We start from the raw sequence: 23,163 nt of genomic DNA, 5'->3' as shown, positions 1-23,163 counted from the left end.
TGATTCATAACTTGCCTAGAACACAGAACAAGAAAAAGGCAATTTAATTTGAACATGTAAGCACACAACAGTCCCTGCACAGTTTCCCTCCAAAGGGATAAGTTCTCAGTTTCTGCTTATACTAAAAAGAGTTCCCAGATGGTCCTGTTTAAACAATGTCTAAATAAATACATTCCCAATAGTTTCATAAGTTGCTAGAGTGCCTCAAGAAACGCAGTGAGCACGCTCGTGGATGTAAGTTTGGAGATGAATGGTGTAATTGTTATAACACAGTGTTGTGCTGTTTGTTCTGCATGTGGAGCTCCCCGCTGGTCAAAGAGATGTGTTGATTCAAAATACGTGTCTTCCACATTCAGGATTGATTTTTCAGTGATTTGTCTGCTTCCTGAAAGGGAGCTGTGGAGTCTGAGGCCCCGATAATTTATTTTTCAGGCAGCTTGACCTTCTGGATGTAACACCAGGTGCTCCACAGAGACCTGCCACTGTCATAGACTCATAGAATGGTTTGAATTGGAAAGGACCTTAAAACACAGCCAGTTCCAAACCCCCTGCCATGGGCAGGGACACCTTCCACCAGGTCAGGTTGCTCAAATCCTCATCCAACCTGGCCTTGAACACCTCCAGGGATGGGACAGCCAAAACTGCTCTGGGCAACCTTGGCCAGAGCCTCCCCATCCTCAGTAAGACATTTCTTTCTAATATCTAATCTAAATCTCCCCTCTTTCAGCTTAAAAATATCCCCCCTCATCCTATTCCTGCACCCTCTGATAAAGAGACTTCCCCAGGTTTCCTATAAACAGCCTTTAAGTACTGGAAGACTTTAAGTACTGTCCTGCTGGATCACCTGAGATACAACCTTCCAATTTCTTGATTTCTCTATCTGTCAAATTAGGGCACGAGATGTAGATTCCTGTTTTAAAACCCTGAAGTACGTAGAGGGGAGAGTCTCCATGACGCTAGATAACTACTGTTACACAGACTCTAAATCATTTTTATACATCCTCTAACTCATTGTTTGCCTTGGCTGGTAAGGTAGAAAACAGTATCCAACCCTTCGGATTTGACCGTGACCTGCTGGTTCAAGTGACTTAGCACATTAGATATTCCTCATGACTACATTCTTTTATTAATCCTGATGAAAAATTGATTTCTGAAGGAAGATTCCCTATCCTGACGAGGCTCTAAGGAACTTCACAGTGTAAAATGGCATAATAAAATTCAAAGTCAAAACCAAATATGAACATTTACCAGAAGTTCAAAAACATTTAAATTACAAGAACTCAGTTGTTGAAACCATAGGGAGCTTACTGTTCACACTCTATTGAACGTAAAATAAAAAGGGCACTTCTTTATTTAAAAGTATGAGTACTTGTTGTTTTTAAGTAGGATTAAGTATCTGGACTTGCAATTCCACAATGGAAAATCCCTTTTTTATTGGTAAGATTTTAATTAAGTACCTTGATTTCTATAAATGGGAGCTTCATTTGACACTTGTGGCCAACTTTGAATAAGTGCTAATAGAAACTGAGTAAATTCTGCTGAACTACATAATGATGAGGGCTACTCAAAGAGAAGCCTGCTTCCAATTTCAGTTCCTTTAGTGAAAATCTGAAATAAGCACATTAAAGTCCATGTTGCCTTGGTAGAAATCAGAGTAAGAATTGAGCCATGCCTGTGTGCATTAGTTTTTGCACAGTATTGAAATATTGTATTGGTGGATACCGTGGAAATATACATAAGAATGAAAACATTTTTAAAGCCCTGTTACATACAGATGACTTGCAAAGGAGTAAAGCTGTGAAAGCCTTTCCTTTTGTCCATTTTTTTAGCCATGCATCTTCCTTTCTGGCAAGAAAGCCTGTTGGGGAAGATTGCCACTTGCGCAGGAAACAGTGAAGAAAAAGGAATCATCATGCGTATCTACCTTCAGAGGTGGTTTATTGCCTTAGGTTTGTAGACTCCTGTATTTCTTTCCTTAGCTTTGAGATTTAAACATAAGGTTCATATGTTGATACATTTATTTTGACTGAGAGAGTTGGGGTTGCTCAGCTTGGAGAAGGCTCCAGGGAGAACTTAGAGCAGCTTCCCGTATGGAAAGGAAAGCTGGGGAAGGGATTCTTGATCAGGGAGGGCAGGGATAGGTTGGGATGGAGCATTTTTAAGTTGTAAGATGGGAGACTGAGATGAGATTTTAGGCAGAAAAGTTTTCCTCTGAAGGTGGGGAGGCCCTGGCCCAGGTTGCCCAGAGAAGCAGTAGCTGCCCCATCCCTGGAGATGTCCAAGGCCAGGTTGGATGGGGCTTGGAGCAACCTCATCCAGTGGGAGGTGGGACCAGATGGGCTTTAAGGTCCCTTCTGACCCAAACCAGTCTATGATTCTATGATTTTGTTAAACTGTGCTGATGATGTAACCTGGATACACTGACACATTAACCTAATGAGAGATTCTTACTGTACCTTCATTAGACAAAATTGTGTAAAGCAGATATTTACAAGATGTTGACTCTTATGCATCCCGTAAAGGATGACATATATCTCTGGGATAGATTTCTTAATATGTTTATGTTACGTATTATAAAGGCAAGACATAGCTACAGAGCGTTTAGTACATTCTGCAACTTTGTTAACAACTGCAATTTTTAATTACATGAAAGGATAATTCACAGTGTCAAGAGTTTTCACTTTTCCATCAGCTAATGAGCAGCACAACTATTATATAATGAAAATGAAAACTACAGTTACGCGATGATATCTTTTATTAATACATAATTTTGTTTACTCCCTCTGTTGCTTATTTCTCCTCTGAGTTTGATGGGACATGTTTGTACATGAGGTGAAGTTCCTCTCACCTGCTTTTAACTGCTCGAAATACAAACATCTTCATCACACCATGTATCTGGTTGGAGTCTGGACTCACACTCAACAGCAAAGAATAAGATGCAATTAATCTCATTGTTTTACATTCCTTTTTCCTCTCACCTCCGTCACACACACATCCTGTGTGCTTTGCATCCATTCTCCTACCATGTACTGTAGCAGCATCCCTTCCCTCCCAGATGGCTCTTCATCATGTACACAACTTTAATGAACTATATCCTAAGGTGACTTGGAGGAAGATTTCCCATGAGGCTGTGAAAAAAAGTAAGAGATAAGAAAAGCTCTTTCAGAAGCTGGCGGCTCACACATTTCGTTCGTCAGAAGTATTGTTTTTTCACAATGAAAATTACAATGGGGATTCTTAGTTATTGACTCTTGCAGCAACTGTAAAGTATTGGTGATAGTTCCAGAGTATTCATTGAGGCAAAAGTGCGAATGATAATAATAATCAATGCTTGAGGTTTGTGATTAGTTGTGGTTAGTTACCTATATCATACAGCGTGGATTTTAACCCCTGAGTGAATATGTTTCGCTCTTGGGATCGGATGAAGAAATTTTCTAGGAAATGAATTCTTATTGCTAGACAGGGAACAAATGAGAAGGAACAGGAATGTTTTAGGAAACTCTGTGCTAACCAATCTTTTATCTAATGAGCATTTCTAGATTCATTTATTATTTTTTCCTGTGACCTTTACACTAAATTTTAAGCTGAAATGGGGGGAGATTGAGATGAGATCTTGGGAAGAAATGTTTTGCTGTGAGGGTGGGGAGCCCCTGGCCCAGGTTGCCCAGAGCAGTGGTGGCTGCTCCATCCCTGGAGGGGTTCCAGGCCAGGTTGGATGGGTCTTGGAGCCCCTGAGCCAGTGGGAGGTGTCCCTGCCCGTGGCAGGAGGGTTGGAACTGTCTTATGTCAATGAGAATTCAGTTCTATGATTCTACGCAAATAACTGGATGTATGTGATCTTGGTGTGTAAGGACAGGGAAAAATAAAAACCATTCTCCCCAGTCTTCAGTAAGAACACGTTTCTCAAGTCCTGGTGCACCAGAGGTACAGAAGGCGGGAGGGAAGCATGGTACAGGGATGCATGGGATTGCACACTTGGGATTTATACATGATGAAGATAATTAATTGGTGCCAATTGAATTGAAAATCCACGGACTATGAGATATTCATGTTGTCTGCAGCACTCCTGAACGTGTTCTAGTCAAAAGTCAGGTCGAGGGAAGATAGACAGATTTGCACTAAAATGAAAGAGAACTCCGCACACTTTCTAAGCAATAATCCATCTTGATGAAACCAGAGCAATCATACAAACGAACTGTGTGCACCAGAGCGAACTCACTACAACAACCTACACGGAGCTCAATTGCCTCCAATGGTCATTATATCTTTTCTTTGTGTATTGGCCTTTATTTCTATCACATGTGTACGTGGAGCTCTGGGCAGGTACGGACAAAGATCTGAATATCTTGAACCTCTGCTGCCTAATTACAGTGGTGACAGCAGAACACAAAGAACATACACGAAATCTGAGCAAGGTGTTAAATCATAATAACATGTGTTCACACCATGCCCCATTCCTATATATGGTATGAAAAGATATCACTAATTAAGGTTACTTTGTTAGACTGATAGGTAATTACTGGAACAAAACTTGTAACCTCCTGGCCCTTAGCATTAAAAGGTCAAAAATAATGGTGTAGTCCTTCATATTTCTGTGAGGAATGGCAAACGAATACCAAGTAACCCAACGCAGAGGAATTTTAAGTTTCCATACACACTCTTTATTGCTTCTTAAAGAGCGCTGCTTAGATTCATATTTCTTTCAGCTTACAGGACATTCTGAATTTAATCTCCCTCTAGCTACCAGTCTCCAGTGATTTCAGCTGTGGGTCATGAAAGTTAAACCTGATAACCGCTCCGTTGTGGCCTTTCTGCTTTAGAGGTCAATGAAAAGTTTCTCAGGAGGCATCATTCAAAAATAATATCTACTTTTACATGAGAGATTTAAGTTAGACTTTGATTTCCTCCTTCCCCCCCTTTGACTTGGAGACTTCTGTTTGATTAAAAAGAGTACTAAATGCTGAAAACCTACTGGAGAACACCTCTCTCTTAAAGAGCCACCGTCACCGCAGAGCTCATGTCTGTAACATGAACAAGGATATTGTTGGTCCAACAAGAAATAAACATTGCAGACAACTGCTAGGGAAAACTGGTGACATTAGGAGGCCTATTAACACTCCGTCAAATTAACAATATATTTCTAATTCCCTTGAGTGTCAGATGTGTTTTTCTTATATTGGCTGTTTCTCTCCTGCATTAATGAGGTGGACTGCTGCCAAAAATATGTAAATGGAAATCCAATGGACCTGCCTTTGTAAATTCAGATATCTGGGATTTCGCACTTAAATGAGAGCAGAAACACCCCCAAACCAACCCAAACAGTCATTTGGAAGCAAATCCCGTGCTGTTAGATTGCTTGCACCAGCGCTGGAAAACATCAATATGTAAATACTTTGCACTCCAAACTCCTAAAGCCTGTATTATCTGAGTTTTTACAGTGGAGGTGTCAGGTCCCCTTTAGACTCTCTCCCACATTTAAATATAGATCTGCAATCAAATTATAGAGCTTTCCCTAGGAAACAGCAAGTCACGTAGTTGCCAGATAATGTAGACAAACAATTCACTTTTCCTTGGCTCTTCCACCCTTTCCGAATCGGAAAATTATTTCTGAAGTTGAAAACCATGCCTTAAAGCAGAAGAGAAACATACACATCTCTACACACATACAAAAAATGTATTTAATATAGCAACAGATTGTAATTCTCCTTAGAAACAAAACAAAGCAACAATAATGCTACACAAAACACTGGCAAACACCACGCAAACCTGCTCGGTGGCCCCTACTAAATCTGGGGTTAGGCGTTATGACACAGGGTATTGGAAACAACTCCATCCCCGCCTCTCCATAACCCCTTTTCCATATGTTCTTTATTTCTGGTTACCTTCCAGCTGCCAGATGTTCTTTCCCACTACCACCACCCTGGACCTGCAACCTCTTTTTCTGGGCAGAAATAATAGCATGCAGGTTTCAGGAATATTTGCCTTTATTTGATGCTATTCTTGTCCTACCCATGCCATGGCTCCAATCTCTCTGGAAATAACATGGTAGATGATCTTCATTTGAAAGTGGCTATATTGGACATAGATGCTTAGATTTTAAGGCCAGCAGGGACCAATATCCCTATTTACACCAGATTTTTTGTGTGAGAATATTGTAGATTTTCCATAGTGATGCTGGTGTTGAATCTGACAGGCCAGAACGTTACCAGCCGGTCAGGGGAGTTGGTTCTGTGAGACCACACCTGCAATACTGCATCCAGCTCTGGAGCCTTCAACACAGGGAAGACATGGACCTGTTGGAGTGGGTCCAGAAGAGGCCACTAAAATGATCAAAGCTCTGGAACACTTCCCCTGTGAAGAAGTTGGGGTTGTTCAGTCTGGAGAAGAGAAGGCTCCAAGGAGACCTTATTGTGGTCTTTCAGTACTTAAAGGAGGCTTGTGTGAAAGATGCGGGAAAAACTTTTTAGCCGGTCCTGTAGCAATAGGACAAGGGGTAATGGTTTTCAGCTGAAAGAGGAGAGGTTTAGATCAGATGTTAGGAAGAATTTTTTTTTTTTGCTGAGAGTGGTGTTGAAACACTGGCACAGGTTGTCCAGAAAGGTGGGAGACGCCTCATCCCTAGGAACATTCAAGGTCAGATTGGATGGGGCTCTGAGAAACCTGATGGGGTTGAAGATGTCCCTGCTCGCTGCATGGGGGTTGGACTGGATGACCTTCATGATCCCTTCCAACCCAAAACCGTTCTATGATTCTAGCCCCACACTCCTGACGGTAGGCAGACTAACGGGCAAACTTGTTCTAATGGATCAGCTCCAACCCTTAACTCTTCTCCCACCGGAATCTTGGCTATTTTATGAGATGTGAGCACAGAGGGCCCCTGATTAGCTCACTCCCTATGACTCCACCTCCCCACACTGATACAGATGCCCAGATTTTTCCTGTTACTCCCAAGTGCCACCTTACTATTCTTAACAGATGAAAAGAAGGGAGAAAATGCCAAATAATAACACAAGTTCCCATCTCTCCAGTTAGATAAAAAAGGCTCCAGTTTCTGGAGACGATCATTTACTTTTTGCTGCTGTCATGCAGTAGGATCCAAATTGTGCTGTTTTTTAATGAAAGCTTGATGTAAGTCATATGAAAAGTCATGCAGTGTTTCCTTGAAGTGTATATGCTAAATTGCCATTCAGGAATTCATACCTTTCAGTAGGGGGAAAGAAGAAAAGTTTCATTCCTATTTGAAACAAGTGGCTGTGATATAAACCCAGGCTGAGGAATATAAAATAAAAAGATGGAAGGAGTAGTTATATTTTTATTCCATTTAGGTACTCGAGTCGCAGCTGAACGTGTAACAGGGTTTGCAAAAGCACATAAGTATTAACTTTTGGAATGAAAATGTTTTAAAAATTTATAGAATGATAGAATCGTGTCATACTATAGGTGGTGGTTCTCCTTGAAAAGAATTTTAGGTCTTGTCTGAGATCTCAGTGTGCTCTGCATTTCTGAAGACTCCAAAACACAACCTTAGGAGAAGTTTAACCAAGGCTTACATAATTTCACGTTTTCAGCAGATATAAGGGACAAAGCTGCAGTGTGGGTATATCTTTACATGGCTTTTTTTTTTTTTTTGGTATAATAAGAAAATTCCACACCAAAAGTAAAAAATACTGTTTGAGGAAGGAAAATCTTCTCAAAAACGAAATAGCTGGTTAGCAGAGATCCAGTTCAGGCCAGTTGAGTATCAGTTGTGCAACTGTAGATTGTAAGATCAAATTGATTTGTTGCACAATACCTGCCTCCGGTGGCTTTACACCAAGGAGGTTTACTAAGAGTGCATGTGGTATTCAACAGCTCTGCAAAAACATTTTCTAATCCAGCCCTGACGTCGTCTTACAGTAAATCATCAGAAATCCACAGAGCGGTGAAACACAACTGTTGGGGTAGAATCTCACAGAGGAGTTGAGCTCTATCAAAAAGCTAAATTTAGACCTTGTGCTTCCAGTATGACACGAATCTGGTAATTATATTTCTTGCTGCTTTGGGTGAGATTCTGATACCCATTATATTGGGTTTTTTTTGGGTGTTATTTTAGTCATTTTCCCTTTGCGAAGAGAAATATTTTTTATTTTTCATTGTGTAAAGCTACACTTTAAGTGACCTCCCTACCTGTCTTGATTACTGTAACCACTGAGCACTTGCAAGCAGGTACCCAAAGCTCTTCAGTCCTTTACATGCTGAAGAAATAAAGAATCTTAAACCATGCCACTTGTAGTTATTCTTTTAAACATGTTTAGATCATCGCTGCTGACTTGTGAAGGCATTTAGTCTGAAATAAGAGCTTTTCTTTCTTGGCTCATCTCCTTGTGTTCTGTCCACTTGATACCCTAGAAGGAGAGTAATGGCCATGTATGCCTGAAGGTGATGAAACCCATCATAATGGCTTTTGAATGATGATTGAACTGTCCAAACCACCAGAAGATAAATCTGGCTCTTAAAGAGGGACCATTATAGACCCACAAGCAGCTGAAGTGAAACCAAAAGGGAATAAAGAAAATGACTTGCAAAAACCTGGTTTTCTGCTGTGCAAACACCGATTTCCCCACTCAGTTTCCCCACGCAAGGGCCTCTGCTCGCTGGAGAATCTTATACCTGAGTTTCTCCTCTAAAGGATCATCAACATTAACAGATCTCCCCAGTCTTAGAAAGCACCTTTGAAGACGTCTCTTAGGACAGAGTCAGGAAGTGGGTTTTATGATAATTCATATTGTACTACCTTGGAAATGCCTAGGCTTGCTGGTTTAGCCCCAAAATAAAATCATTTGTAGAACCCAGAAGGTTGCAATGACAGGGAATGGATTAAAGCCACCCCACTGGACCCTCTTCACACACCAGAGAGCTGAATCATGTTTTATTCTTTGGCATCAGCGAGTCATAGCTAAGAAAAAGGGACATGGCAAGGCTAGAAATGAATAATTTACATAGGACATTCAACAGGGTGTGAGAAAGAAAAGATCAAAACGTAAAACCTTGCGGCAACTTTGTGCATTTATGCAGGAAATGTGCAAATCATTGTTTTGGCTAAAGACAATCATTAAGATAACTTATTACTAACAGCATATTCATAGAATCATAGAATGGTTTGTGTTGGAAGGGACCTCGGAGCCCATCCAGTTCCTAATCCACCTCCCACTGGATCAGGGGCTCCAAGCCCCATCCAACCTGGCCTGGAACCCCTTCAGGGACGGCGCAGCCACCACTGCTCTGGGCAACCTGGGCCAGGGCCTCACCACCCTCACAGGAAAACAGTTCTCCCTAAGATCTCTTCTCAATCTCCCCTCTTTCAGCTTGAAAACCTTCCCCCTTGTCCTGTCCCTACACTCCCTTGATGAAGAGCCCCTCCCCAGCTTTCCTGGAGCCCCTTTCAGCTCTGGAAGATGCTCTAAGTTCTACCCAGAGCCTTCTCTTCTACAGGCTGAACAACCCAAACTCTTCCTATTTAGGAGGTGCTCCAGCCCTTGGATCATCTTCATGGCCTCCTCTGGACTCTCTCCATCAGCTCCATGTCTTTCCCATGTGAAAGGCTGACAGCCAAATGCCGCAGTAACGTAAGGAGGCAGGTCTTTATTGAAGTACGTACAACTTGCCTTTCTTTCATGGGTGATGAATTTTGGCCTCTGGATCTGTTGTACTACAGTTAAGTACTCTTTTCATAAATAATGGATAAATTTGTATGAAGATCTTTGGATTGCTAAAGACAATGCTGCAGAATGAGAAATGCCCCTCAGGGAGATCTAAACGATTAACCAAACTATAGGACCACTTCACACAGTATTCAGCTTATAAAACATGCAGGAGTGTTGATCTGTCTGCAATGGATTATGATAAAAGCATAACATACAAATGTCCAAGGTCTGTGAAAATGGAGCCTGTTCTTTGGATCCCACGTCTACCAAGGTTTACTCCAAGCCAATTAAAACGTACCACTGCTTCTCATGTAAAAACAAACGAGATGTTCTCAAAGTATTGCTGGAAGCATTTCTTACACAATCTAGGATGCTGTAGAATCATAGCATCATAAAACGCTTTGGATTGGAAGGGGCGTTCACAGGTTATCCAGTCCAGCCCACCCCCCCGCAGGAGCAGGGACACTGATAGCCAGATCAGGTTGCTCAGAGTCCCATCCAAACTGACCTTGACTGTCTCCAGGGATGGAGCTTCCACCACCACCCTGGGTAACCTGTGCCAGTGTTTTAACACTCTCATTGTGAGAAATTTCTTGCTTCTATGCAGTCTAAACCTCCCCTCCCTTGGTTTAAAATAATCACTCCTTGTCCCGTCACAACAAGCCTTGTTAAAAAGTCTGCCGTCATCTTTTCTGGAGTCCCTTTCAGCACTGGAAGCTGCTCTAAGGTCTCCCCAGAGCCTTCTCTTCTCCAGGCTGAACAACCCCAACTCTCTCAAAGTAGAGAGAAGAAAACACTGGTTGCATAGAATAGAATTTTCTCAAGGTGCTCAGACTTTTGCTGGGAGTTGGCCATGAAAATTCCTGAAGAATCTTGTATGTCATCAAGGAATGTGAGGGAAAATTCAAGAGAAAGAAGGTAGCTCTCTGCTCCTGAGGACCTAAAAGGATGCATTGCCCCAAAGTGTTTGCACCACATATTAAAATTGTCTAACTCAGGTACCGTGCTTAGCTGGTGTATCAAAAACATCTGTCACTCTGTTATATCATCGCTCAGAGATGGCACTCAGGCCTTTTTTTCTAGGAAAATAGACTTCATTTTATAAACGTCAATCAATTTCCCTGTTGTGGCTTTTTCCCTTCAGGCCAAAGCTTCCCAATTTCTGTACTAATTATTCCTGTTACAAAAGCCCCTTAGGTCCTGTTCAGTGCTTGGGGGTGTGCTAAAGCAGGACTGGAAACGCTCCCAGTGCCAAAGAATTTACAGTTAATTTAAGGCAGGATGCAACAAGTGGGTATGTGAGACAATAATTAAGGTGAGGGGATTGGAGAGGAAACCAGTAGTAGCAACATGTGGTCACATTGATGAGCTCCACACAGCCCAGTGGTTTAGAGTCAGCTGCAAATTTGGTTTATAAGGCTGAGAAATAAACAAATAAAATAGATACAATCATGATTCAGAGCTTGGGCTGTTGTCTTTAAAAAAATCTGAAAGGTATGGCTTGCAAAACTCAATTATATTTACCAAAGTGCCAGCTGAATTCTTCATCTTAGAAAGAATTGTGGCTAAGGCTGGGAAAGCTTAAAGGACTCGGGTACCATCTAATAAACTCTCAGCAGGGCAGTACTATTCGGGCTAATAAGATACTTTTTGTTATGATCGCTGTAAGATATTCTTCTCCCAGGGAAGCTTGCATGGAAGTTTGGTGTAATTTCTTTACTGAAAGAGTGGTGAAGCACTTGCAGAAGCTGCTCGAGGCAGTGGTGAAATCTCCGTCCCTGGAGGTGTTCAAAAAACATGCAGATGTGGTGCTTTGGGACACGGTTTATTGGGCGGGCTGGTATTGTGTTGATCTTTAGACTGGAGAATCTTAGGGGCCTTTTCCAATCTTAAAGACCCATTGAAATATAGCCCGGAAGGATAGAAGTCTTACAACCAGTAAAGCTTAGTAAGGTATATTCATACAAAGCACATTGGTGTGACCCTGTCCAAAATTGTTTGATTTTCTCCTTCTGGCACTGTGGCCAAAACTTTTACTGACTTGCATGGTAAAGGACCGAGATCTTTGTCTGCTCAAGCAATGCCACGCATATATCCTTTCTCAGTGGTAATTTAAGTCACGCCAGGCAAGAAACAGACCCTCGGCCAATGTAAACTGGCGTGGATCTAGGATAGTTGTGACCATCTGCAGATTTGGAAAGGAGAAAATTGTTCACTGATTTCTTGGGAACTGGGGTGGACAATACCACAGAAAGAGGAAACGAAGGGTGGTGAAGGCGCATGTTTGCAATATCCCCGCTGCAAGGGAAACGACGCATCAGTTTTTCATTTTCAGAGAGAAGGTGTCTTATCCTGCGGTCATCAAGACAGGTTATTTGGACACGACTGAGAAGTGAAACAAGCTCTGAGACAATATGGTTCCGTGGAATCTACTAAAACTAAGAAAAGTGATCTGCAAGACACTGGAAGGTGAAAACTGTATTAATGTCTGCCGTTCAATATAATTTAGTGTAGCAAATAGCAAATACTCAGAGTGAATATATGAGAGCAGAAACAGTGCAGGTATTAATATATCTGCTCTTCCCACAGACTGGCAAGCAGCCTAAATCCACTGCTACCTGAAATGATGCCAACCTGTTCGGCACATCTGAATTTAAAACTAATCTCTTATTTACAATCAAAGCATCTACAAAGCTGGTGCATGTAATGGGTTTTATTATACTGCATTAAAGATTGTTGTTGAAATTTGCATTTCCAATGACCAATTAGTATATTTATTTATTAGAATTTAGTCATGCTATTTCTAGTAAATGAAAGGTAGTGCGTAAGAACATAAATAGGATTATTAGCTACATTCCTCTCTTTCTTCTTTTATGGGTTTCATTATTTTTGCACAAATGCCAGGACTTTTTTTCAGTAAAAATTAAGTTTGACGAAGACTTGCCCACTCTCCAAAGCTGTGATGACATTCAGTGTGATTGCAAGTTACACCACATTAAAAAAGACGTTTCTCTGAGAGCAGCGGTTAAAATCCAGACGCCTACATTTATTTACATTCGCAGTGCCTGTGCCATGATACAGCGAACTGCTAAATTTTGGAATGAAAATGTGTCTGTGTTAAATGTCACAGGAAATTGTAGCACTGATTAATAAGTAAAGAATACATAATTAGAAAAAAAAAAGTTGCTCCTTGTAAAACTGCTGCGTGTGTTTAAATTCTCATTCATTTTTTTTTTTTTTCAAAGAATGAACGGATTAAAATAAATAGATGGATCACATAATGAAATTTCCTCTCCCCTTTGGCGTGAGTGCAAGGTCCTGCACCTGGCTCAGGGCAATCCCGAGCACAAATACAGGCTAGACGGAGAATGGACTGAGAGCAGCCCTGAAGAGAAGGACTTGGGGGTGTTGGTGGATGAGAAGCTCTAAATCAGTTGGGGGATGAGAAGCTCTAAATCAGTTGGCGATGTGCGCTTGCAGCCCAGAAAGGGAACCACATCCTGCGATGCATCAGAAGAAGTGTGACCAGCAGGATGAGGGAGGGGATTCTGCCCCTCTACTCTGCTCTTGTGAGACCTTAACTGGAATATTGCATTCAGTTCTGGAGTCCTCAGTGTAGGAAGGACATTGAGCTGTTAGAGTGAGTCCAGAGGAGGCCACAAAGATGATCTGAGGGCTGGAGCACCTCCTGCACAAGGCCAGGCTGGGAGAGTTGGGGTTGATCAGCCTGGAGAAGAGAAGGCTCCAGGGAGACCTTAGAACACCTTCCAGTGCTGAAAGGGTTCCAGGAAAGCTGGGGAGGGGCTCTGGATCAGGGAGGGCCGGGATAGGGTGGGGGGGGAGTGGTTTGAAGCTGAAAGAGGGGAAATTGATATGAGATCTCAGGAAGAAATGTTTTGCTGGGAGGGTGGTGAGGCCCTGGCCCAGGTTGCCCAGAGCAGTGGTGGCTGCCCCATCCCTGGAGGGGTTCCAGGCCAGGTTGGATGGGGCTTGGAGCCCCTGATCCAGTGGGAGGTGTCCCTGCCCATGGCAGGGAGTGGGACTGGATGGGCTTTGAGGTCCTTTCCAACCCAAACCATTCTGTGATTCTATGAGTGTTCAGGTTTCAGGATAACATTATTTCTTAACAATTTGTTTAAAACAGGACACAGACTATTTCCACCACTATCCAGTTGACTAAGCTTCCAAATATGAAAAAAAATTATTTGTTCTGTTTTGCCTCAAAATTACAGTTAATATGAATTAAACGACAGCCTCAGTGACTAGAGAGTAGAAGTTTTTAATTAAAGCTTTGGCACATTTTCATTACTTAGGAGTCTGTAAATAACAAAAATCAGGGTGACAAATGAAAAGGATGAGACTCATGGGGTTCTGCTCCAAACTGGAAAATTCTCAACATTTAGTTTTTTTTTTTTTCAGCTTTTTTTTTTTTTTTTGCTTCTTGCAGCATCTCCTTCCCTGATGCTTTCCACATGAAGGTGTTGGTGTGCATTTAAAACATGAATAAAATGTAAAAATATGTATACACGAGACCAACTAGATCCTTTTCCCAGACGGATGTGCTATCACCAATGTCTTAATCTCCAAAAGCTAGAAAAAAACAGCGTTATCGTGGCAGCTTTGTCAGCCTTGATGCTGACCAGAAGTCCTTCTCTTAATAAAGTCTTCAAAACAAGTGTACCTATTCCAGCATAAGTTCTACATCTGTCAAAATCTCTTTTGAACCTTGAGTGTTTTGTCGGTCCTTAGACACATGGAATCTGGAGAAACATTACATATGTAAATTGATTTGTTATGTGCTTGTAATCCACTGTTTTAGCTGGGAATAGTTAAAGGGGTTGTTAAAACAAAGGAGAAAATGATACACTTCCACGTACTTACGATTTGAGATGGTTGAGCCTGATTTTTGGCAGGAAGAAAGTGAAGGTTTGATAGGACGGATGGCAGCTTTAAATACGGACCTCTTTTTGCATCTATTTTATGATGACTATATTTTTCACTAACACAACACTGAAAACCAACTTCACAGAAGTCTACAGCCGGGAATGGCATCAAGAATGTACTCTCTACAGATCAGGGCTCTGTTTCTTTCTTTTTTACTCTAATCCAGCCAAAGGGTCGTTTGAATTCAAGCGTCAGGTCACCTGTGCTGGGTAATTCAAGTAGTTTGTCGTTTCTCCATAGCAGCCAGGTTGAGGCAAGAGCAGCACTGCTCTTTCTTATCTCATCACTCTCTTTGCTTACTTCAAGGATGTATTAGAGAAAATGACATTTGAATACTAAGAAGAGCTCCTCTGCTTCGCTCTATATATCACTATGAGCCAAAAAAAAAATGATGAAGGGCAACTCCTATTTACATTCCAAACTGATTTTTTAAAACGAGATCTCAATTTTAGCATGCATATTCAAAGCCATTAGTCTCTTTACTTGCAAATGTAAGCAGAAATCGTTTAGTCATGAAAATATCCAGAGAGAAAACAATCCAGCAAAGCTATGCTTAGATTTCAAGATGTTCAAATGGATCGTAATGAAAGAAATTTTTGGAGTTCAAAGCACTGAGCAAGTACTTTGCTCTTGACAACCATTACTTACATGTTTGCCAATCATTTCATTACAGGGATCTGAAAATAGACGTGACTCTGCTGGTAAAGCTCTGATAAAGTCATCCAGGATGCTTTTCATGTTGCCTGCCAGAGCTTCCAAGCGACTAGTATAATCTTTCCATTGGTCGTTATAAGCTGCTTTGAAGAAGTGAGCAAACTCCCTGTCACCAAATGTGCACCATCTCTGTCAACCTTGATGCACTTTCCACACTTTGTGTAATTTCCTTGTGACTTCAAGTGCATTGACACGTGCTCTGCCACTGCCAGTGACAAAACAAACGCTTATCACACATACAGTCAAGCTGGTGACAGCAATAGGGACATCAAACTTGTCTCACTGCAAGGTGGAAGCTTATTTTGAACATCTTGATCTAAATTCAGTCACGGTGGCATTGTCTGAGGGAGGTATTAAATCGGGTTTCTTGTCTGACTTCCCATTCTCTTTTGCTGACAGTCAGTTTTCCCTTGCAGGTACAAACAAGCCTTCTGTGACAGAGCAAAGTCTTCTGTCTTCAGCAACATGGTAACTCAAATGAGAAGAGACTTTAAAGATTACAGCACTCACTTAAGCGGCCAAGCAGATACTTTCCTTTTCCGTTGTCAGCTTGCTGACTTAACACTCTTTTCTCTTTGAAATGATTCAAGCCAGTAAAGACGATCATCAGATTAGAGGAAGACTTTGGAACACGAGACACAAAATCATTAACATCTTAACCTGAATTAAGTTCGTAGAATCATAGAATAGTTTGTGTTGGAAGGGACCTTAAAGCCCATCCAGTTCCACCCCCTGCCATGGGCACAGTCACCTCCCACTGGATCAGGGGCTCCAAGCCCCATCCAACCTGGCCTGGAACCCCTCCAGGGATGGGGCAGCCACAACTTTCCTGGGCACCCTGGGCCAGGGCCTCCCCACTCTCATGGTGAAGAAATTCTTCCTTATGCTATGTTTACCTTGTCTTTTTTTTTTTGCAGATCTGCTACAGCTTTTCCTTCAGTTTCCTTCTGGGAGAACGAGATGTAGAAGCAATGCAGCCTTCCTACATTCAGCGAGTCTTGGCAATTTATCATTTCTGAATGACACCAAAGCACTTTTTCATCTCGAAATTTTGTTTGAGCTCAGGCTTCGCACTTTCTGTCTAAAGTTAGGACAGGCTGAGAAAGTTGGGTTTGTTTAGCCAGGAGAAGAGAATGCTCCAGGGAGAACTTAGAGCAGCCTCGTAAGATTGTTCTCTTCCCTGAAGATACATTGAAGTTTCCCCTTATTTTGGTCCATCTGTCAATGAACATTTGCACTCATTTAACACACTGGTGTATCCGATTTGGGTAGGAATGTTGGCCCAAAGGTGGGAGAGAGATAATTTTGCCACAAACTATCTCACTTCAGTCGTGTTAGCAAGATCCCACAAGAGGTTTTTTAAGTGGCAGCTATTTACCCAACAGTAATTTCATAAAATTCAAAAGAACTCTATTAAAACCAGATAATTTTCCAGTTGAGGGTAGGTCCTTCAGATGGAGCTGTCAATTTTACTCTAGACAGATGTCAGTTGAAAAGAAAAGGAAACAGACATAATTTCAAAATCTTCTATCCCTCCCTTCAGGCAGTTGTGCACATTCCTTGTGGAAACTACTCTGTTACAAAAAAAAAGAGGGAGAAAAGCTACTTATTTCTTTTTCACTGTCATTTAAAAAATAATATTAATACTATTTTATGCTCTTACGAAAAGCAAAACCCTACAGAGTACTTATGTGGAATATTAAGACAAAACTTGCAGTACTTTAGATTTTCAAGCCTAAGCTGAAGTTTATTCAGTGCAAGAACTTTTTCATGCCCTACATACAGCTATTATTGATGTACAACTACAAATCTGAAGATATTAAGTAGTCACAGGTATAACTTCATTATCATCCTCTTATTTTTCTAGTTCCTTCTAAATGTATTGCTATTGAGAATACATTTGATCGTGTGTCTCAATATATTTTAGACGGTATAGGGATTTTTAGAGTTATGATCAATGATTTCTCAATGATATATGCTTCCTAAAGCAGGAATTTATGGCATAGAGTTCATAATTTGAAATATTATATGCAACGAACAACTGTCTATCTTCTTTTGAAGCCGGTGTCTAAGCCTTTGTAACTTCAAAGGCTGCAACATTAATTTTTAACCTCACCAATTCCGCACAATAGGTCCAGACTACAATAAATTTTTGGCCAGTTATTTAAAGTTTGGCAAAACATATTACTACCTCCTTATGTCAAGAACGGGCTTTAATTTACACCTTCAACAATTCAAACACAGTGGAAATGCAGAGATGCTTATTTTTGATTGGGATATACCCCTCGAGGCTGGTGCCACCTCTGCGAACACTCCTATAAATCATTATCACAAAACTTTTGAATTTTTTCCTTGTAAATATTGTGGTTATGACCACAAACCAAATAAAAGTCACATGATTCAAAGACAGAGTAGCAAACAGGCCCACTCCAAAGAATCTACAAATTCTTTTAAATCAGCCTTTACAAAGAATTATATTGAAATTGAAATGATTTTGTGTGAGTTTTGATATTTTTTAAGATTTCGCTGAGCCACCATCAGATTGCGCGTATGCAGTTCCTGATTTATTCCATATGAAAGCAGGTTATTTACCAAGTTTTCCCAATATGTCCATAGATCCCCGACTTTCTTATCTTTCTACGAAGAGCAGCATCATACAGTGGCTTTCTAGACTTCATAAACAGTTGCTAAATTTTTAAAGCCTTGTTGATTCGTAGGGTATCTCCACCGAGACGTTCTTCTAATCATAGAATTCCAGTTAATAAATTGTGTCCTTAGAGAGAATAGTTCTTCCAGATGAGTTAGAAAATGGAGATCACCAAGTGAATTGTTTGGTGCTGAGGAATTTACCAAAAGCCTTGCTGAAGATCATATTCAAACTCTTGGTACGAACAAGAGTTTTTAGAGTTATGAACAATGATTTCATGGGAATATATGTTTCCTCAAGCAGTAATTTATTTATGGTATAGAGTTCATAATTTGAAATATTATATGCAACGTACAACTGTCTGTCTTCTTTTGAAGCAAGTGTGTAAGGCTTTGTAACTTCAAAGGATGAGACACTCATTTTTAACCTCTCTGATTCTGAATAGTAAGTCCAGACTGCAACAAATTCTTGGTAGACTGCATCTCACTTTTCTGTATCTATTTCTTCTTTTCAAGCCAAGTTTTGGAAGGCATTTTATAGCTTTGGAATGGCATGAATTTTCAAGAAACAAATTCATCTAGCAATGCTTGTTACCCTTCCTATGTGGAGATAGAGTTTGTGATGAAGTTCGAAGAAGCTCCAAACGGAAATCCCGACTCTAAACTCAGAAAAAATTAAAGCTATCATCTTCTGCAGCTGCCTGACAAAAACCGTGAAACTGTAACCTTGGAATATTTCAAAATATCTGCATCTAGCTCAAGAATTAACACTCTAATTCCTCCTTATTTTGATCATGCCAGGTGATTGATGGAAATTTAGAGTTGACCTACAACAACTGCTGTTAATATATATATTCTCACGTGCATCTCCATAATCTTCCTTGAACTTCATGTATAAATTTCAGCCCCTCGGATCTTTGGATTGAAGGGAGCAATGTTCTTATAATATCCCATTTGTAGGCACGGTGGTGTTGTGGTGAATGTTGGACTCGATGATCTTAGAGGTCTTTTCCAACCTTAATGATTCTATGATTCTACTATTCTACATGCTTCATAGTTTATCAGAAGTAATATTTCCTTCTAAAACAAAACCAGGCAAACAAGTGTCAGAACTTCTCCTGAAGAAGTGACTGGTTTAATGGTTGAAGTGTAGGTGGCTGCCATAAGATACTGTAGACTTTTTTTGGTGAAACTGATGTTTAGAAAGAGATTTCCTGGGGAAAAACAGGACATGAGAAAGTCTAATGGGTAGTGGCTTGTGTGAATTTGGAATCTGTTTCATGCAGTAAAATGCTCATTGGTTGTTTTCCTCCTAAATATGAATTTTAAAGAATCTGTTTTCCATTATTTTTACTTAAAAGATGGCCTTTCAAATGTTATAATTTTACTATGATAACCTCTACTGTGACTTCAAGCCTAACCATGCTAAGGCAATGCTGTCTTTGGAATCCTTTGAATCTGACCTGGCATAATTTGCCACAGATATCTGAACAACGGCAATCTATAATAGCTAAGCATTTCATCGAGGTTTATTTCTTGCTGTTATTCAAGACAAAATCAAAACTATCTGCCTTCTCTTTATGCATACAAAGACAAAACGTTTTGAAAAGCAGTATTTACGCTGTCCGTGCCTCTACTAAACATGGGAAGATATGCCATTCAATTGGATAACACACATAAACCCCTCTAGACTATTAGAGTGGCTGCAGGTTTTACGATTCTCTTCGTGTACATTAATGTGCATAATTCCTTATTTTGTTCTTTTTCGGATGCTAATGACATGCACATGTTATGATTTTCATAACACTACTTATAATGCGGATTCAAGCGGTTTCCATATCAAGAGTTTTTCAGCCCTATGACAGTTGGAAGTTTCTTTGCATTGTCTGCCTTCCCCTCCCTGTCTGCAGCCTAAATTATCATTTTTTTTAATAATTTAGCTCTGGAAATTAGCATACCTGATTTTTAATGGCCAGCCGCTTCTTTGAGGCATCCTTTTGATCTCCTCTTGACAAACTTGGAGCTGTAAGTAACTCAATACTCGTAGGATTGCAACTCCCTATGGCAGCCATAGCAAAGCTTGAGGCTCCACGTGATGAATGTTTTGGTCTTACCCAGCTAGCAGAATGGTATTAAGGAAAGATAATGTTTTGGCCAGTCATCTGAACAAGAAAAACTCTGCAAGATTACTAAAATTGGTGTCTCTTCATGACATATGTGTTTTAAAGTGTTTCTTTCTTATGGGTTTGACCGTATGCGAGTTTGGTTGTACTAACACAGATACGCGTGCGCATACAACACGCTAAATCTGATGGTTGCTTAATCAATTGTCATTAATTATTCCATTTTTACCCTTGCAAAGCCTTGGAGTGAGGAAGCCATGAATGAAAGATTTATATATATAACTTTTATAAAAGGATTTTTAATGATCCCCTTGCATAAATTTTAGGCAACGGTGTACACCAGTGCCAACGTCTGTTGGCAGGTTGATCTACAATATCCAAAGAATTTGGGAAATAAAAAAATCTCTTAGGCATTTGAGCCCCAAATTATAAAATAATTTTGCTTCAGATGTAAAAGCCAGATTAACTCATGGCAGCTGGCTTGTAAATGTATTAAATGGACAGAGGCATAGTGAACGTCCTTCAAGATGAATTTCTTGTCATCTTTTCTTGTGAAAAGAGGTTTATCCCATCCCTTCAAAATCTGTAGGGTATCCTATTTTTTTAGTCTCAAAAATATATTTGGTTTTCTTTGAAGATGAATAGAACTGAGATGCTATTATATTCAGTTCCTACTTTGCAGCATCCAGAAATTCCTTTGCTATTAATATGCCAGAGAAACAGATTTCTTTGATTTTTTTCAGTTTAGAAGATCAAAAGCTGTCAGAAATTGTTTCAAAAGAAAAATAAATCTTTGAGAAGTTGGATTTGAAATAATGAGTCTCCAGCATGTTGCATATATGGTACTTAGAACTGTTTAATGGCAGATGCAGCTATAATTGCAGGGTTTGCCTCTTTACAAGTATCACTCACCTAGAAGATATTTCAATATTAGTTTTGCTTTTTCAGCAAGTAATTATTAGAAAATTGGATAGTAATGGCATTTTTTTTTTTGCAGATTTTTGCAAATACTTTATTGGGTAAAAGGAAAAAGCAACACATGCTTGGACTAAGAGGAAAAAGTCTTAAAAATAATTTAGAAATCTGCACAGGCTTTTGTCTTAACGGAAAAGCTTCTATTTTTTTCCAAAAATATTTTTGTATTTAGGGAAACCGATCATTAAGCAGAGATGAAACAGCGCTTTGTTATTGATTTATTTGCTCTGGAAGCACCATGGCCTACCCTGAGTGGTTTGTGGATGACAGTCTTTGTGCCAACCACCCATCAGATAGGATTGCAGTAGCTCTAATAGGTGCACAACGGCCTTGCTGCGTCAGGGAATCACACAGACGGCAAAACTCGGAAGTCTTGCTTTGTCTTCGCGTCATCAAGAAGCCAAGCCTGATTTGGTTTGTATCAATAACATCAAGAAACGCGGCGTGAAGATCTCTGTCCTGTAGGGGCTGAAAGAGCAGGCAGTAAAAAAGCAGCTGAAACAAGACGATTAAATATTGATAAACACAAGACCCATTTGGAAATAGCCTCGAACGCGTACAGCTTAGCCTGCAGCTAAAGATTAAGATGTCATTGTGGCTTTCAACTTTTTCATCACTAAAGCTCTAAATCAATTCTAAACTATAACCCGTCTCTATTATTCTACGTTTACAGCAGCCTATTGGGAACAATATGCACCAATTCATCACCAAGAAAATGTCTAATGATTGTGCTGGCAAATAAATGAGTCAAACATGCTTTTTTTGGAAGGGGAGTGAATATACTTTTACTTCCAAATTAAAACATTTAGTGCTTTATAAAGCAGTTGCTATTTAAACTGCCAATAATGTTTAACATGAATTTACTCACCACTGCCTATCCTCATACTGTATAATTTATAACACTAAGCCCTTTCAATACTCCAAAATGCCAGATAAACTTTTCTCATTTGCTCTTAATTTGGTCACGCAGGATAATACCAACATCTGAAGGCTCTTTAAACTGCTTTTTAAAATGCATTCCTGAAAGCACCACCAATGCCACCTCTGCTCCTTGTCATCTTCCATAATTATTTCCAATCCAAAGCGGTCCTTAATGCGCTTATTAATCTGGCATTCTCCTCAGTGTGAAGCACATTCAGCTCTATTAATTTTTAAAAACCCTTTTTTATGGGGGACTGCAGATGCTTGGCTATTACTGAAAAGCTATTAGAAGTTAACACCTTTCTCTCCCCAGGGACTGGCATCATCCTATGCTTCCAAATGCCACCCTATTTTACATTATCAGCTGCTAAGACTAAGTATTAGAGACTTCTTTTTTTTTACTTCTGAACTGTTAATGCTATTATTAGCTAATGGCAGAGTTCTGCATAGTGTATAGATACGTATACTCTCTCAACGTCTACAGCATGCGGGGTTTTATTTATCTGCCTTTGAACAATGAGGTCTTTCATTCCTGCCATCCATTAGAAGAAAATTCACAGGTAAACAACCACTAATCTTATTCCCAGGGGCTGAGATAATTTTTGCCTTTTCTTGACTGGGATGTGAAGATCAGGACAGTGTTTAGAAGAAAAAAATGTGAAAGAACTGAAGCCATCGCCCGTCAAACCACAGACCTACTTGCTTTGTGAAGAACTCTTTCCCCTTTAGAGAGTGTCTTTGTCTTTGTGAAACACAAACCTTCCTTGAAGGGCTGGGAGCTAAAAGCCCTGAAAGAATATTACAGATATTGCTGTTTCTGAGCTGGTAGTGAATATCAGAATTGACAGGGTTTTTCATTTTCTGAAAGAGCTTTAAGTCCAAGCTTTTAATCTCAGAATCTGCTGCTGTTGTGGAAAAAGGACAGCATTCATTCTCAAGGATGGGTTCTTCCATTCGTGGTTACCAGGAGTTTTTAAGGACGGAGAGGTTCGTAAGCCTGCGCCTGTGTTCTGTGATTGCAGCGTTTGCAGTGAAGTTCAGCCTCCTGCAAAGTCTCACTCAGAATCTCAGCTTTTAAGTGAGTAACTCACAAGGAGTAGAAGCCAGTCCAGCTTTGCCTCTTCTGACTGTTTTGGGCTGTGATGACTAAAGACAAC

Source organism: Cuculus canorus, chromosome 7 (assembly GCF_017976375.1).
Source record: "Cuculus canorus isolate bCucCan1 chromosome 7, bCucCan1.pri, whole genome shotgun sequence".
Lineage (NCBI taxonomy): Eukaryota > Metazoa > Chordata > Aves > Cuculiformes > Cuculidae > Cuculus > Cuculus canorus.
The sequence above is the reverse complement of the archived record's forward strand: the minus strand, read 5'-3'. Positions refer to the sequence as shown.